This window comes from Sarcophilus harrisii, chromosome 6 (genome assembly GCF_902635505.1).
Source record: "Sarcophilus harrisii chromosome 6, mSarHar1.11, whole genome shotgun sequence".
NCBI lineage: Eukaryota > Metazoa > Chordata > Mammalia > Dasyuromorphia > Dasyuridae > Sarcophilus > Sarcophilus harrisii.
This window is the reverse complement of record NC_045431.1, coordinates 187,820,983-187,839,788: the sequence shown is the minus strand read 5'-3', so window position 1 is coordinate 187,839,788 and position 18,806 is coordinate 187,820,983.

Genomic DNA, 18,806 nt, shown 5'->3' with positions numbered 1-18,806 from the left:
AAGAATATTAAGCATGCACACCTACACATTTGTATCACACTGGCAAACAGTACCCAGAGAACTATGCATTGTACATATGCATACATGCACAAATACAGAGTAAAGGATAGGAACATCCCACAGAAAAAAATCTGCAACTTCAACGCCACTCCCATTGGCTGTTGGAAAGGGTACCAGGCCAGCCAAAGTAATAATCTCCTCAACCCGGCTTCCTTTTCCTCTCCTCTTCTACTTCCCCCAATTCTTTCCCCTTCCTCCCATCATTCTTGATTTACCCTCTCCATTTTTCTTTATCAGTAAGACCTCTTCTTACACTTCCCCTTTTTTCAAATCCCTTCATATTTATCTCCTCTTACCTGTTTCCCCATATTCCCCTAGACTCTTTCCTTCTTTCCCTCCATTTTGCCTCCCTTCCTTTCTATCCTTCTCTTACCCACTCCTTCGTAGCAACCTTCATATACACCCCTTTTTTCTTGGGCTTCCTTACTTCCAGAACCTCCCTTCTGTGTTTTCTTCCTTTTGTTCTGCTATTTATTTGTAATCTGTTTCCAAATCCCTTATGCTTCTCCCCAAGTCCCCTCTGTTACCTCCCTATCTACCTAACCCCACCCTTTCTTAAAAAAAGTCAGTCATGAATGTGATGAAATCTGGGTGCAAGGATGTGTTTCACATAAACAGAGGGAAGCTTCCCAAGAGACTGCCTTCTCTTCCTAGAGGTAACTCAGTGGAAATGGCCCTTGGCCCTTCTCCATTCTTTCAAATACCTCAGAAAAGAAGCTGATTTTATTTTGATCTTCATTGACTGAGAGGTGTATTAGAGGGTAACCATTAGACATGTCATATTTTTCTCTTTTGAGCATCGTAGGATTTAAAGCTGAAAGGGACTTGAGAGATATCTGGATCAACCTTCTTCTTCCTTAAACAAAGTTCAAAACATCTCCAGGAGGGGAAATAACTTGCCCAGAATCACATAGGTAATCAAGTCACAGAGCCAGGATTTAATATAATAGGTCTTCTGATTCCAAACCCAATGCTTTTATCGCCCTCTGTAAGATGAGGATGGTACTATTAACATTATATATTATATGGAGTCTCCATGAAGCAGGGTCTAGACCAGGAATGGATGGGATCAGATTTCTTTTCAGGCAGAGCTGGATGCAGCAGATACCTTGATGGCATTCAATTGGAGGGAATATCATAAGGAAAGAGACAGATGAGAGATGCCCATATTTGCCTGAATCACTCAAGGAATAAGCAGCAAAATCAAGGATCAAGTCTAGGTCCTCTGATACTTTTTCCATCTCTTACCCAATGGTGTCAAGCTTAAATAATAAATGTCCCCAGATCTTATATAAGAATTACTATGAGCTGCATATTGATTTAGAAAACCACAAATTCACATAATATTGCTACATTTTTCTTTATCTTGTTAAATATTTCCTAATTGAATTATAATCCGGTTTAGCCACTGCATTTGACACTTGCTTTAGATAATCAAAGAAACAATAAATCAAGCCTTCAAGTGTAGATTCTGGTTTTTTTTGTTTTTTTTGCAGATTTCAGAAATATAAAGGCTCAAATTCACAATTTAACAATGTGCTCTCATTAGCTGGTTCAACTTGATTCTACCACACATATAAAAAAAGTTCTTTGAGGTCCTTAATAATTTTAAAAAGAAAGTGCGTACTTTAAAAAAAAAAATTAGGTACTGCAACCAGAAAGTTTTAAGAAGTGCTGGGCTGGAGTCCTTGCACCCTCGGCCAAGGAGCCTAAGCATATCTGAGATACCTGACTTCTAATCAAGTGTCCTCACACACACTAAAATATCAGGGCTCTAAATCCTATCTGGTTCTCTAGGGGAGGATTAATTTTAAAAGTTCTCATTTAGTTTTACTTGAGGGTGCTTACTATACCAGTATATTTTTGATGATATTAGTGCCTCAGTTCTGATGCTCCAGTTACAGCCCCTGCAGTGCAAATATCCTGCACATGTTGGCTTCTCCCAAGCCCTTACTCCCATTCCAATTCCTCTCATACTTTTCTCTAGCCAACTCCAACCAAGGCCAATGCTCCCTTGAATTTTTTGCTGTCATCAGACTCCCTTGGTCCCCTGGGAACTTTCCAATCAACATTCCTTTCATAGACTCACTTTAACAGAAATCTGGCTCTATCTAGAGGAAAAAAGATTTTTGCCATAGCACTTGGAATGTCACTGCTCAGAGTCCAAGATCAAGATATTTCATGGTCCTCGTTCACTCAAAATCAGAGTTTCCAATCCTTCACTGATGTGTTTATTCAGAGGTCCTCAAACTATGGCCCATGGGCCAGATGAGGCAGCTGAGGACATTTAACCCCCTCACCCAGGGCTATGAAGTTTCTTTATTTAAAGGCCCACAAAACAAAGTTTTTGTTTTTACTATATTCCGGCCCCCCAACAGTCTGAGGCACAGTGAACTGGCCCCCTATTTAAAAAGTTTGAGGACCCCTGTCAGTTTATTTCTAGTACTCAGAGGTAAAGGGGACAATTATCTAAAACACACACAGGCATTTCATGAAATAGCACAATAAGAAAAGTAACAAAACATTTCCCTCATAATCTGGGGTAAACACACCCTATTTTAAAAAATATTTACACATAGATTTTTCAAGAACAAACACTTCACCAGTGGGAAGAAATAAGAAATGCATGTGGAAAGACGGGGTAAGAGCACGGATGAATGGGATACACAAAGAATGTATATTGAGGATATACTTCTAGAGGAGCAATTTATGATTCTGTATGTGCAGGTCATTGATGTCGTATGGAGATGCCAATGGCATCTGTGTTGTTATCTGCCAGAGGCTACTCCACTAGATACATAGTTCTTGTTAAACTATCGCCTCTCTGCTTCTAGCTTCTGACCTTAGCTGAAATCTTTGGCTAAACAGAGCTGTTATAGCATGGGAAAAGTGAACTTTGCCATGTTGCCATGCTCTTTTGGCCCAAACTCTGAAGCTGTTTTTATAGTTTTTTTTTTTTTTTTTTTTTTTTTTTAGAAAAGCAGCAACTTGGTTATAAAATAAACCCACATAAGTCATCAGCATTCTTATATATCACTAACAAAATCCAACAGTCAGAGTTACAAAGAGAAATTCCATTTAAAGTAACTACTGATAATATAAAATATTTAGGAATCTATCTGCCAAGGGAAAATCAGAAACTTTATGAGCAAAATTACAGACCACTTTTTACACAAATTAAGTCTGATCTAACCAATTGGAAAAATATTAAATGCTCTTGGATAGGGCGAGCAAATATAATAAAGATGACAATATTACCTAAACTAATCTATTTATTTAGCGCTATACCAATCAGACTCCCAAAAAACTATTTTAATGACCTAGAAAAAATAACAACAAAGTTCATATGGAAAAACAAAAGGTCAAGAATTTCAAGGGAATTAATGAAAAAAAAATCAAATGAAGGTGGCTTAGCTGTACCAGATCTAAAATTATATTATAGAGCAGCAGTTACCAAAACTATTTGGTATTGGCTAAGGAATAGATTAGTTGATCAGTGGAATAGATTAGGTTCAAGGGATAAAACAGTCAACAAATATAGCAACCTAGTCTTTGACAAACCCAAAGATCCCAGCTTTTGGGATAAGAACTTACTGTTTGATAAAAATTGCTGGGAAAATTGGAAACTAATATGGCAGAAACTAGGCATTGATCCATACTTAACGCCGTACACCAAGATAAGGTCAAAATGGGTTCATGACCTAGGCATAAAGAATGAAATTATTAATAAATTAGAGGAACATAGGATAGTTTACCTCTCAGACCTGTGGAAGGGGAAGGTCTTTATGACCAAAGCAGAACTAGAGATCATTACTGATCACAAAATAGAAAATTTCGATTATACCAAACTGAAAAGTTTTTGTACAAACAAAACTAATGCAGACAAGATTAGAAGGGAAGCAATAAACTGGGAAAATATTTTTACAGTCAAAGGTTCTGATAAAGGCCTCATTTCCAAAATATATAGAGAATTAACTCTAATTTATAAAAAATCAAGCCATTCTCCAATTGAAAAATGGTCAAAGGATATGAACAGACAATTCTCAGACGAAGAAATTGAAACTATTTCTAGTCATATGAAAAGATGCTCCAAGTCATTATTAATCAGAGAAATGCAAATTAAGACAACTCTAAGATACCACTACACACCTGTCAGATTGGCTAAGATGACAGGAAAAAATGATGATTGTTGGAGGGGATGTAGGAAAACTGGGACACTGATTCATTGTTGGTGGAGTTGTGAACGAATCCAACCATTTTGGAGAGTAGTTTGGAACTATGCTCAAAAAGTTATCAAACTGTGCATACCCTTTGATCCAGCAGTGTTACTACTGGGATTATATCCCAAAGAGATTATAAAGAAGGGAAAGGGACCTGTATGTGCACGAATGTTTGTGGCAGCCCTTTTTGTAGTGGCTAGAAACTGGAAACTGAATGGATGTCCATCAGTTGGAGAATGGCTGAATAAATTGTGGTATATGAAAATTATGGAATATTACTGTTCTGTAAGAAATGACCAACAGGATGATTTCAGAAAGGCCTGGAGAGACTTACACGAACTGATGCTGAGTGAAATGAGCAGGACCAGGAGATCATTATATACTTCAACAACAATATTATATGATGACCAGTTCTGATGGACCTGGCCATCCTCAGCAAGGAGATCAACCAAATCATTTCCAATGGAGCAGTAATGAACTGAACCAGCTACGCCCAGAGAAAGAACTCTGGGAGATGAATAAGAACCATTACATTGAATTCCCAATCCCTATATTTATGCCCACCTGCATTTTTGATTTCCTTCACAAGCTAATTGTACAATATTTCAGAGTCTGATTCTTTTTGTACAGCAAAATAACGGTTTGGTCATGTATACTTATTGTGTATCTAATTTATATTTTAATGTATTTAACATCTACTAGTCATCCTGCCATCTAGGGGAGGGGGTGGGGGGATAAGAGGTGAAAAATTGGAACAAGAGGTTTAGCAATTGTTAATGCTGTAAAGTTACCCATGCATATAACCTGTAAATAAAAGGCTATTAAATAAAAAATAAAAGAAAAAAAAAGAAAAGCAGCAACTTTTACTTCAGATAAAGAACCAATTAAAATCTCTTTAGGACAAAAAAAAAATCCATCTTTTCAACTCTTTTAAAAAAAAGTTAAAATAACTGATTTCTAGAATTTTGCCTAGAAGGGTTTCCATCTATAACATTCTTTGCCCCATGTTAGCTGTGTGGACGGGTGCTAGATCCCCTTCCCCAAATTAACTAATCAGAGACATCTTCAGGTACAAAGAGAAAGCATTTAGTTAGTCCCTGAAGGGAGAGGCGGAGACATATACCTGGGAGTTATCCTAGCTTGTCATGTACTTGACCTGACCAGCAGGAAGTCAAACACCTAGTTAAATAGGAAAAGACCCAAGCCTTTTCATTGATAGTGTCTGCTTCCTGTGGGTCATGTCACTTCTTGCTTTCCAGGGTTCAAGACCTGCTCTGGGAATAGGGATCATGTGACTTAGTCCCAAACTGAGAAAACTTCATCCCATCAGTCCCATTCAGTCCCCCCTCTTTTTCATCCATTTGAAGAGTTCTCTCCCCAATATATACAACTCCCACTAGGGCATCTCTGTGACCTGGGCCTTCAGGCTGGTCCCTCTTCAGTACTAACTGTAATCCTCCCTCTCCCATTTAGAACCAACATTCACACATTAGTGGAACTTTTCAGGAGCCACTTTAAGCTACTCCTGAACTTGGCTAAATCTTGAACTACTCTAGTGATTAAGTGCATAAGCAAGTGGGTGACAGATATTGCTGCTTAAAGCAATGAGTAGGAATCAGAGACCCTGCTTCCACCAACTCCCACTGTCTGTCTTGGAAACGTAGTCATCACAGAACAGATTGTCATCTGGCAACCACATAGCCCTGTGGAGGCTCGGGGGGGGGGGGGGGGGGGGGTAGGGGGAGCCACTGCCACATCATTCCACCTCAAGTAGTCCAGACCCTAACTCATTTGGGACAAAAGGATAAAAGTCTCCTCTTCAGTAGCTGCTTCAGGGTGACAAGGGGCGTATAGCTGGCCCTGCCCAGTGGGGTCTGGGCTGAGGAGGGGAGATGAGTGATTTGTAGGTGGCAGCATCTGGTGCTGAATGTCAGAATCTGGTTTCAGGTGGTTTCATGTTGACCAAGTGGTTGGAATTTCATGACTTGGAGTCTGGAAAAAGCAACTCTCACAAATATATTAAAAAGACAAGGACTAAATATGAGCAGAAGAGAATGAATAAATAAAAGTAGAGTTAATATGGAGATTACTAGGGACAGTAACCAGGAACCCCACCCAGAAAGGCTGGGGAGAGATGAGACTATCATAAATGCTTCATCCAAACATCTTTTCCTAGGATAAATACCAAAGAATGTTTTCCCCAAATTCTTGCTTTTGTTTCCTCAAAGTAGTAGGTACAATGGGTAAAACACTGTGCCCTTCAGTGAGTATGATCTTTCCCAGCGAAAACTCTACAGTCTCATAAGGGAAGGCTTTTACCCAATTAGTACAGGTGTTAACAAAACCAAAAGCAGTTTGAAGCCCCTGCAAGGGGCACATGTGCAGGCTTTTTTGACAGTCCTTTCAGAATTTACTTTCCGGGGAGCTACATGAGGGAATGCTGGAGTCAGGAGTTGGGGAATTAAAATTGCCATGGTCGGGGCAAACAATCAGCAACATGGGCAGCTGATCTGTAAGCCTGTTTCCCTTCCTCTGAAGTGAATTCCCCTTCCTTTAGGAAACAAAAGAGACCTCTCTAGGTCCATGGGCAGCTGGCAGTAATTGATTTCCCTACATATTTAATGGGGAATTATTTGGCTGTCAAAAAAAACAAACAAAACTTCCATATAACCCCCATGATCATGCAAAACATGAAAACCGCATTTGAAGTCAGTATAGAGCTTTGTGAAGTAAGCAAGGGGTCTAGGATAGGGTTCCAGAGACCCCTAGGACCTAGCCCTGTCTTCCATCAACATAGAGTATAAAAGGTGCTAGGCAGATTAGTTTAGCTTTCAGGATCCTAAAACAAAAACAAAAACAAAACCTTAGCTGGATCAGGGTGTGCTAAGATTGTGTGTTTCCTCTCTCAGTGAACAAAAGGGAAAGTGGGAGTGTTTCCAAATTCTTAGGCAAAGTAGGCCTCCAGACAAAGAAACTCTAATCCCAGGAAGCAAAAAAGTTAAAAGATTTTATAGCAGCAACCAGAGAATCTTCCAGAGATGGGCTGCAAATCACAATATCATCTGTATACTTGTATTGTGTCTCATATCTTCCACTGGCCACTTGCCTTGATTACAGAAATTTGCTATAAGGAAAAATCAAGGACATGATTTAAATAGTATCAAAACTGGTCCTTCAGGTCTTGACCTGAGAGCACATACAGGATAAAACATTTTTAATGCAGTTTTACTTCAAGTAACTGTATTCATTTTAACAATTCCACCTTAAGCCAGACTCAGGAATAATCTGGTGGATTCTTATTTAAAAGAACATACTAGGAAATTGAGTCAGAAGGATCCTACTCTCAGCAAAGGCCAAGATCGTCCTTCCAATTTGTTCCCAGATACTAACTTCCACCTGTAACAATTTCTTTTGAGTAGCTTGTGGCATATTCTTTTCAGATGATGGATCACTGGCTTGATGATCAGACAGTTATACCTGAATTTAAACTCCAAATATCAGCTGCAGTTCCAAGAGATTTTATCTCCAGCACCAATTCTCATTAATCAAAGCTTCAGATGAATATAGCTCAAGGACCCCAGTAAGGTATTCATCCTAGAAAGCTCACAGCTTATCTTTCATATCTAAGTAGATGGTTAAATTCAACATTACACAAATCATTTTGCTCTTAAAATGTCCAATACATATAAAAATTCTAAATTGCATATTGTCCATAACAGAAACATGTTCAAAGGGACAAAGGTTTCAAAGAGTCTCTCTAAATAATGGATGTGACTTTAAGATGATTCAATACAAATCAATTAAAACTCATATAGAATATAGACTATCTTAATTTCACATAAAAGAACCTTATAGGTATTAGCAATTTCTTCATTCTTAAAAAAAAAAAAAATGTTAAGTCAACTTCCTCCAGGTGAGGAGTTCCTATAAATTTTTTGAAAGTAACCCTATCAACTTATCAAATCAGGTTAAAATTCTGCTCTAGGTTTTTGTTATCATATGTGTTACCATTATACACTTAGATCAACATTAAATAATTTGCAGAAGACAGATGAACACTTAATAGAAATAAATTGCTTTCAGAAAATTTGTGATTCCAACAAACTCTTGGAGCAGCTATAGACTTGAAAAATAAAAATAAAGCATTCAGTATTAACACCATGTAAATGTAGGCTATTCCTTTAAACATTACGAGCAATTAATGTTTCAATCAGCAAGGGGGAGTTGCTCCAAAGAGCTGCAGTTTGTTAAAAAGCAGCCACACTTAGTAGGGGTAGTCATCTGACAATCTAACCTGACAAGGTCCTCTTACCCCTTCCTCCACTCCACCATGCTTCCCAACTCCCACTTCTCACAGTTTTTAGGGTGCCAAGTCCCCCAGAATCCAGCCTGCCAGCCAAAGACATGCCCTAACTTCATGGGGTATCTCTTTTCCCCTGGCAAATGGTAAGTTCCACTAGAAGCTTGCACCTTTCAATCCAACCTAACTCTTCTCCCCTCTTTTTAACGTCGTTTTCCTCTTTCTTTCTCCTCTCTCACACTCTCTCTTCCTGATTCCAACATACTCTCTTCCTTTCTCTAAGATGTTCCCAAATAAATAATCTTTCTAACTAGATGCTCCATTCAAAATATTAGCTGCTTTTGCAAATCAATCTTTCCTGTCCCTTGTCTTTAAATCACTTTTTTTTTTTGAACTTTAAGATTCACAATTAAATAGCTTTGGACCAAATTTCACAAAATGTATACATTTATCCAACAGAGCCAACAAAAGTTTAAGGCATGTCATAATTTTACAAATTACCCAATGAATTTTTAGAAGACAACATACCATTTAATTAGGGGGATACAAATGTGAACTTTTCTAAGGTAAACTACTGGAACTTTGTTTTAATAACCTATATTTTAACTTAAAATCAAGTCAAATATAGCTTTAAATTCCCAATAATACAAAACTGCTTTTACTATTGTGTCTCAAATAACGTACTTCACTAAACTGATTGAGCATAGTTTCTTTCTCTCTCTCTCTGGCCCCATGTCTCCCTGCTGCAGTCAGGGAATGAGGAAGAAAGAATCTCTCGTTACTTTCGGCACCATTCTCCTCCAGGAGTCCCCAATTTAACTGAATTGCTCTGGAATCTTGAAATGACCAATTGCCAAATTCCCCAACCATTACTCTCAACGGACTTTCCTGCAGTTCCAGCTTTGAGCTGGAGTCCACAGGAAAGTCAGGTCTTTCTCTTTTTAACAAATTGGAGCTCACAGAACATTCATGACAAAGACATTTTGCAGAAAGACACAAACACAGACAAAAATTACACGGAAGAGAACCATCCCTCCCCCCCCACACACACACACAACAGAAAGACCCAAGACCCAATCTAGTGCACCCCCCCTTTTTTTTTTTTTGCTCGGAAGACTGACTTGGATCGCTCCCTCTCTTTGATGGTCCCAGAGTCCCCTGCTAGGAGGGCAACCCCTTACACTGGATCATCAGAGCATCCAGTCTCATAGCTTGACCTCCTGTAATACACAGCACTGACCTTTTGACTCGGAAGGAGCTGCCTACCTTCCCGGCCTACCAGAGAGCCCCTGCCCTGTGTCCTCCTTCCTGGCTCAGCCCTTCCACCAGATCATCAGCCTTGATGATCCCAGGGCCCACCTGCCAAAGGACAGTCCAAGGACACCTTCTCAGTGTTGGAATGTAGCTGGGCTAACGGGAGAGATCATGATTCTCCCCCCAGAGTTTAGCTCTATCCCTATGCTTTGCACTCCCCATTCCATCTATCTACAAGGAAACTAGAGAGCCCTCGGGCCTCAGGGCCCTTGGCCAATTAAGTTATGTGGGTTCTTGAGTGCAGAAGTTACCTGGCTCCCTTTTACCCGGCTTCTTCATCTTCGGAGGCTTCTGTTTGTATCTGAGGGCCCGCTCTTCACAGAGGGGGAGGCTGAGAGTCCGATCCCCAGGACGGCCAGAGAAAACCCAACCTGGCACCTGCCTTGAATCAGAACCTCAGCCGTCTCTCTGGGAAGCCACAGATCCCAAACGAGCCCCCACAAACTCTGTGGGACGGCGCTGGACCCCTTCCCCAAATTAACTCATCAGAGACAGCTTTGGGTACAAAGAGAAAGCATTTATTTAGTCCCTGCAGGGAGAGGCCCGGACACTCCCCGGAGCCATCCCAGCTCCTGTCGTGCTGGACCTGACTAGGGGAAGTAGGATGCCTGGTTAAACAGGAAAAGACGAAGCCTTTTCACTGGGTAGTGGCTGCTTCCTGTGGGTCATGTCACGTCCTGTAACTTCACTAACTTCCTGCAGCCCAGGTATTAATTCCCGCTCTGGTTATAGGGATCCTGTGACTTAGTCTCAAACTGAGAAAGCTTAATCTACTCAGTCCCATTCACTGGGACAAACCACAATTAACTAAAGATTTGGATTTAGATTCGAGGATCTTTCTAGTTAAGCAAGGCCCGCAGGTTAGTCTTTTCTTTGAAGTGCATTTCCTGGTTCAGGGACTTGGGTGCCTCAGATTATTCATTTTGTTTAAGGTAAAATTCTCTACCTACCCTATTTTTAAAGGCTAACCCACACCTAATGACCCGTTGGTAAGAGCTGCCCAGCCAATCATTGGCTAAGGGCCCTGAGGCCCTTATGGAGTGGGGAGTGGAAAGCATAGGAAGAAAGCTAAACTCTGGGGGGAGTTAGCCATTTGTGGCAGTTGATCCTGAAAAGGTTTTTGAGCTCACCTTTAGGTTCAAAACCCTCTTTCCCAAAGGCCCCTCTTTCCACTCTCTTTGGATCCCGGAGAACCGGCCCACACCTTGCTCCCAATTGCCCATCCATTGCCTCTCCTCTGTCAAGTTCCACTTTGTAGGCCCGCACCCTGTTCTCTCTGGCTTTGTGGCTGCCAGTGAAATATCTCCAGGTCATTCACCTAATTCTCTAAATGGCCTACATCCCCAGCATTTGACATCATCTTCAGGGACATAAGTCAGCATTTACCAGCATTGACCACACCTATAGCTACCCAAGTCTGCGATTTTTCTCTTTTATCCCTTTTCAGCAACAATTAGACCTTACTGTCCCCTAGAATCAACTGAGGAACACCCCATCCCCACCTCAGGAAATATGATGGGTTGAGCCACCTTTATTCATATTTGCCTAGTCCTTTGGCTAGCAAATTCCTACTTCCTGCTCTTAAAAATCTTTGTGATTCAGTCTACTGAGTTTAAAAGAAAAAGAAGAAAAACAAAACATACTACCTACCAATCATTGAACTCTCATCCCTATTCAGTATAGCTTGATTCTTCTCTAGTATCTCTCTTCATTCTCTCCTTCTACTTCACTTTTTAGAATTCTCATTTTATTGCTAGCAAGTTCCCTCTTATCCTAGACCTTTTTCTTTTTTCTTTTAATTTTTCAAATTTAATTTTAATTAGCTTTTTATTTTTCAAAATACATGTAGATACTTTTCAACATTCACCCTTGCAAAACCTTGTGTTCCAAGTTTTTCTCCCTCCCTTCTCTCCCTTCCCCTCCACTAGAAGCAAGTAATTCAATATAGTTTAAACATGTGCAATTCTCCTAAACGTTATTTCCACATTTATCATGCTGCACGAGAAAAATCAGATCAAAAAAGAAAAAATGAGAAAAAACAAGCAAACAACAAAAAAGGTTAAAAACACTATGTTGGGATCTGCATTCAGTCCCCACAGTCCTCTCTCTGGATATGGATGACTCTGTCCATCCCAAGGCAAGGAATTGCCTTGAATCATTTCATTGTTGAAAAGAGCCGGGCCATCACAATTGATCATCACATAATCTTGTTGCTGTGCACAGTGTTCTCTTGGTTGAACTCACTTCACTTAGCATCAGATCTCTTTTTCTAACATTCCTTTCATCTTGGAAAAGTCACTTGATTGCTCAGTACCTCACTTTCCTCATTTGAAAAGTGGCAATAATGATATCTTTATCAAAAATCAAGGGATTATCTACCTCATGATCCCAGTGTTTGATGCTGCACTCTATACAACTCCAAGTCATGCTGCTTCCTTCTTCAATGATTTAAATATGTGGTCCATTCCAATCCCTAATGTGACTGACTTTAGATAATCTAGAATTTCTCACTATATCTAAGATAGGAGCTTGAGCTGATGGAGGCTTGCTTATTATTCAAACCAAAAATTCTTAAACTGGATTGTGACCCTGTATGGAATTATATAATTGAATGGAGAGGTCATGAAATTATAACTTATCAGTAAATGTTTGATTTGCATATCTATTTTTATATCCATCTACTCAATGTCATGTGAAAATTTCTTGGTGAGAAGATCTAAACTACCCTTTCATAGAATTCATTTATCAGTGAGATTTCCAGAGTGAATAAAATTGTGTCACAATCACCTACCTATTCAATTGTGAGCTCTTGGATAGCTCTTGAATCACATTTGGATATGATCTTCTCTAAACTTATACTTTCTCCAGAGTTGAGCATGCTACTCTACATACTGTAGGAGATTTAAAAGTTTAAAAAGAGGGTGAGGAAAGAAATCATTTCTTACCTTCCCATGATTATAATTTCAGAAAGTTCCCCCAAGACTTAGTGAGTAAACCATGAAAGGCAGGGAGCCAGACATGTTCCTGAGGGGCCTCCCTGGAGCTAACATTCCAGGAGATTTGGATAATTTGAGACTTTCATGCAGCTGTTTTATTAAATCACTGCTAATGGGCAGACTGATTGCCCTGCCTGAGACAGGAAAGGGACCGTGCACCATGAAACTCATCCTGACAACCCAGAAATAGATATGGACTACATAAGTGTTAAGAACTTGTGCTGTGGTATCAAATTCCAAGGAACACTAGGCATTTCCAAGTGCCCCAAGTTAAGTATGATCCTGAAAAAAAAAGAAAACTTGCCATTTCTTTTCTTTTTAGTCTTTTCTCTCTTTTTAAGAAGTTACAAGGTGTGAAGTTCAGCAGGATAAAAATTAAAATCCTTTAGTTCTATTTAGTATCCTCTGTCAAAAAGAAGAGGTGGTCTAAGATGCCTGCCAACAACTAAGAAAAGGTACTAAACTTCATGGAGAGAGGGGTTTTCCTTATCTAGGAGTCCCCCATGACTTTTCCTATATCCTAAGTCTCTTGACTTAAGAGAGATGGACACTGACAGTCATCAGAACTAGTTAGTTGGTAGTTCAAGTTAAATGGGAATTAGCTCAAAGAACCATATCTGAGGACACCATGATGTGTTATAGAGAGCTCGGATTTGGAGTCAGAAGAGTAGAGTCACAGTTTCAGCTAAGTCACTGACTGTGGGACCTACACTGGTCCTCATCTTGATCATCTGTAAAATGGTGATAATTATATTTATATCTCATAGAGCTATTGTGAGAAAAAATTGCTTTATAAACTATAAAGTTTTATAGCAGTAAAGTAAGCCACATTATTATTAACCCACAGAGAGAAAAGAAGCAATAGTTTACCTTCAAGAAGAATACCAAAATGCCAGTTTGGGGGGATTTTAGTTCCATTTCCTCATTTTAAAAATTAGGCATTTAAGGCTCAGAGAGGGGATGTGACATGTCTAAGATCATGCAGCTTTAAGAAGCAAAGTTGGGTCTAGAATCCAGGTCTTTTGGCTCTGAACCCAAGCTGCTCTTTTTGTCATTTATATACATGCTGGCTTCCATTTGTTTCTTCTGCCAGTGACTTGCATCCACACGCCAGCCCTGAGGAGCCTGTGGGCGTCTTGCTGGACATTCATAATCTCATTGCAGCTCTGCCAGGAACAGATGCTGTGCTTGTTTTCCCCCTTTTTAAACCACCTCCTCCCTTCTCCCAGGTAGTAGCTGGCTGACAGCTGATTTCCTCACGGGCACAAGCAATGGGCAACAGCCACTCTTCTGGTAGCAGGTACCTCTTGTCTTGGTGGCTGCCTCTGTAGGGTCATCATGCACAAAAGACATGGTTGGCTTAATACATAGGAAGCTTGAGTAGGTAAGGGGCTGACTGTGGGAAGGAAGGATAAGGATGTTGAGCGTGTGTGTGTGTGTGTGAAGGATAATGTATCAGAGGATGTCAAAGTTAGAAGATCTTTAAAACACTGAATCACATGATTTAGAGCTGAAAAGTATCCTAAAGATGATCTAAATGACTCTAGATCAGAGGTGTGTGGTCAAATATTTAACAACCAGATCTTCAAAAATGTGCCTGTGCTATATGTTAAAATTTAATTTGCATTATTAACATTTTCTCCGGCACTTTTAAGTCCAACAGAAATCAAAATAATAAATCAAGTCCTGATTTCTAGCATTTGCTGATTTCTGAGGTATAAATATTTATACAGAAAAGTTAGCAAATAAGCCATTAGGAGCCAAATTAAGCTGGTTTATAAAAACAAGATAAAATATCTGCTGAAGTAAAGTTGCAAATAGACATCTCCCTGGAAGGAGACCTCAAGTGATGGATCCAAGGAACCTGTTCTTTGTCTTTTTCTAGTTAACATTATTTTATCAAAGATTTGGACAAAGGATAGCTATTATTCAACAAATGCTGTACTCATTAGATTGAAAATGTTGTTTATATGGGAGGCACAGCTAACAAGCTGAATGACAGCATTTGACTACAACTGTGTCTGAACAGGCTAGAGTACTCCAATTAGATGGAATTTAATGGGGATAAGTGTAAATTCCTATATGTCAAGTAAAAAAAAAAAAAAAACATAAAATGGGGAGGGACGTGGGCAGAGAGAGTCTGGGTTAGAGAAAGGCCTGGGATGATTTTTAGTGGACTCATTATAAATCGTGTGTGTGTGTGTGTGTGTGTGCGTGATAGAGACAGACAGAGATACAGAGACAAAGACCGAGACACAGAGACAGAAAAAGAGAGATAGGGATAGAAAGAGAAAGGCACACACAGAGAGACAAAGAGACAGAGACACAGACAAAGAAAAAGATAGAGACAGAGATACACAGAGTGGAGGAGGTAGCCCCCAATGGCTAATACTAAAACTAAAAAGAAAATGATCACTCTGTACTTTGTCCAGGTCTGGCCTCTGCTTGATTATTACGTCTACTTTTGGGATCACAACTTCCATTGATAAAGGACTAGGATGATCAGGAAACAAAATCCTGTTGTTGAATGAGCTGGAAGATATTTAACACGGGGAAGAGAAGACTAAGGGGGCAGAAGATAGCTATCATCTAACATATGAAGGAATGTAATGTGGAAGACTTGGGAGTAGCTGCGTTTTTGTTGAGCACAAAGGATGAAACGAATACTAAATGTGAGGATGTAATATGGGAGGAAGATTTCTGTTCTGTAGAAGGAAGAATGGATGAGGCTGACTAGAATAACTACACTTTTCAAATCCAGAGCTGGGGCATGTAATCTGACAAAGTACATTTCTCTGGTATAGTCTTATAACAAAAATATACTTTCTTTTCTTGAAATCAGGACTACCTGGGGAGGAATTAAAAAGTGTGTTTGGTATTAGAGTATCTCGGGGAACAGTGATTTCTAATTCATTGGGAATCTCCCTTCAATGAGGATAAGTGGACCACTTGTACAGGAAGGTACAGAAGAGATTCCTGCTTAGAGGTGGAGGAAGAAGAATGATGTAGTAGAAAGAATACTGAATGTGAAATCAGATCTTGGTTCAAACATATGACTTCTATGAACTTGAATAAATTATTTAATTTCTTTGAATTTCAGAGAAATAAAGGCTAGAGATTAATCCTATGATCCATGATCCAGATCCCCTGACTTCAAATATAGCACTGACTACTTTTTCCTTTTGTTGCTATCCAATGCTGAGATTTTATTATTTAGTTATATTTATCTATTTTCTAAGATCAATATGATGTTAATATGAATTTTGTTATGGTACTATATCATGATTAAGGCTCATCCCATTACGGAACTTCATGAAAAATGTTATCTTCGTTTTCTTCAATTTGTACAAGTGGGACACTCTGGGTTAATATCTAGCTGCTCTCAATAGATACTGCTTGAGAAAGCGGAGGAAAAAGAAGAGAACAAACAATATGATAAATTACTCAACAGTAACTGACAACATAAAAGTGCGACATGTAATTCAGAGTATTCACATCAGCAATAAGACCACAGTTATGGCCACCGCACCAAGTATTAGCCAGAGCTACTAGTGAGATGATGCTGTAAGTAGTAGCTAGGAGTCAGCAGTGAGCCAGGAACAGGGGAGCAACTGTCAGATCAGAGGATCCCTAAACCAGGGAAAGGGATCTGGTCCCCATGATCAAACCTTCTATTGCTGTATCCCCTCTGCTCCCCATGCCTCTGGGTATTATAGTGTAAAGGACTTATATTCGAATTCCAACTCTGTTACTTGTCTGTCCTCGTGACCTTGGAAAGGTCATTTAACTTTTCTGAGACTCATTTTCCTTATTGATAAAAGGAGGATTATAAGACTTACATTATCCACCTCATAAGGTTATAAGGGAAGCTTTCTTAAAACTTAGGTTCAACTTAAAGTGCCAGATCAGTGTGAACTACTCACCGAGCCTCAAATTTTTCCTCTCTAGAATAAATGGATTGAGCTGGATGATCCCTAAATTTCCACAGGCTCCACAGGTTTGGGATTTGAATGAAATCTGTACTCAGGGCAAGTGCAATCGATTTAGGGGACAAAGAATAAAGTAGTCCGGCTGGAAAATAAGGCTGAAGAAGCAGACTAAAGTTTCATTGTAAGGGGCCTAGAATGCCAGACTTTGGATAAAACAGAAGGCAATGAAGGTGAAAAATGATATGTATAGTGTGGTGGAAAAGTTCCTAGATTTGGACTCTGAGAATTTAGATTTAAAATTCTGACTCTATCTCTGTAAATTTAGTTGTTATTTAAGTTCTCTGGGCCTCATTTTCCTAACCTATAAATGAAGGAACTGAACTAAAATGGTTTCTAAAGTTAATTCCAGATATCTTAGAAATCTTGCAATGCTTTTCATGATGATGTTGATCATAATGATGCCTAAATTATAACTTCAATGCTTTTAATCCAAGGAGTGGGTCTAAAATGGAATTTCAGGCCCAGTGACAAGACTACAAAAGAGAAATCTAGAATTAGGGCTCACCCCTTTCTAGCAGGATCCTGTCTACCATCCTTTCTGCTTCCTGGAAGGTGGAGAACTTGTCTCTCCTTTCAAACTTGTCCAGGCCTTTGGGGACATCAAGCCTATGTCACAGCACTGTTGTCTCTGAAGGTCCAAGTGTGAAAACCTCAACAAGGGACGGAACCCAGAATTAGGATCTCGCTTTAGGCTCTGATCTGGGATCAAAGACTTAGAATCCCAGCATCTCAGAACTAGAAGGCCCCTCTAGATCCCAATCTGAAACAATCCAACAAATATTTACTAAGCACCTATCATAATTCTAAGCACTAGAAATACAATAAGATAAAAAACAATCCTTGCCTTCACAGAATTTACATTCTCCTAGAGAGATATGACATATAAGCAAATAAGTATATATGAGATGATTTAAAAAGGGAGAGAAATTCATTGTCCTTTTCAAAAGTGTTTTGTTCCTGACCACCACCTCTCCCAATCTGCCCTCCATTCTTTCAATCCCCCCTTCTCTTATCCCTACTACTTCCTTATAAGGTAAGACAGGTTTCTTTAACCAACTAAATGTATATAGTATTCACTCTTTGAGACAATTCTAAGAACAAGATTCAACAATGCCCATCCTGCTACCTTCCCCTCTATTGTAAAAGCTCTTTTGAGCCTCTTTTATATGAGATAACTTACCCCCTTCTAACTTTTCCTTTCCCTTCTCCCAGTGCATCCTCCTCTCAATTTTTAGATATCATCCCATCATATTCAACCCACATCCATGCATTCTGTTGATGTAGATGCCTTCTAACTCCCCTAAGAATTCTTCCTTATTTCTCCCTCTAGTGTTTCTAATTCTTCCCCAAGATTATTTCAGACTTTAGTTTTCTGATGGCATCTTCACAGTCCTACCCCAACCCCCCATCTTGAATCCTAAAGTTAGAAACTGGTAGAAAGAATCAAGTTGCTTTAACTCAGTTAGAAATAAAGAAGGGGGGGGTCAGTACCAGGATTATAGGATTAGAGATTTAGAATGAGAAAGGACCTAATAAGTTATTTCATTCAATTCCTTAATTTTATAGTCAAGAAAACTCTCTCAGATTGTCTTGCTCAGAGGTAGATGGGAATACTTGTGAATAGCAAACCCCAACTTTGAACCCAGATCATCTGATGTCTAATAAAAGCAGTCTTTCCAATGAACTATTCTTCATTCTACTTTTTGGGTAAAGGATGGGGCTGTGAGACTCAAAAGAGCAGAATTGTTCAATGACTCAGAGCCACCTGCCTGAAAGAATAGCCCAGAGTCATCAAATTCTGATGCTGGCTTTGCACAGCTATTAAAGAACCCATCCAGTATAATAACCTGTAGAGTTCATCCATCAAATTTCCACATGATAACTACCAATTGTATAGCTTTTTAAGGTTTGCAAACAACATATTATT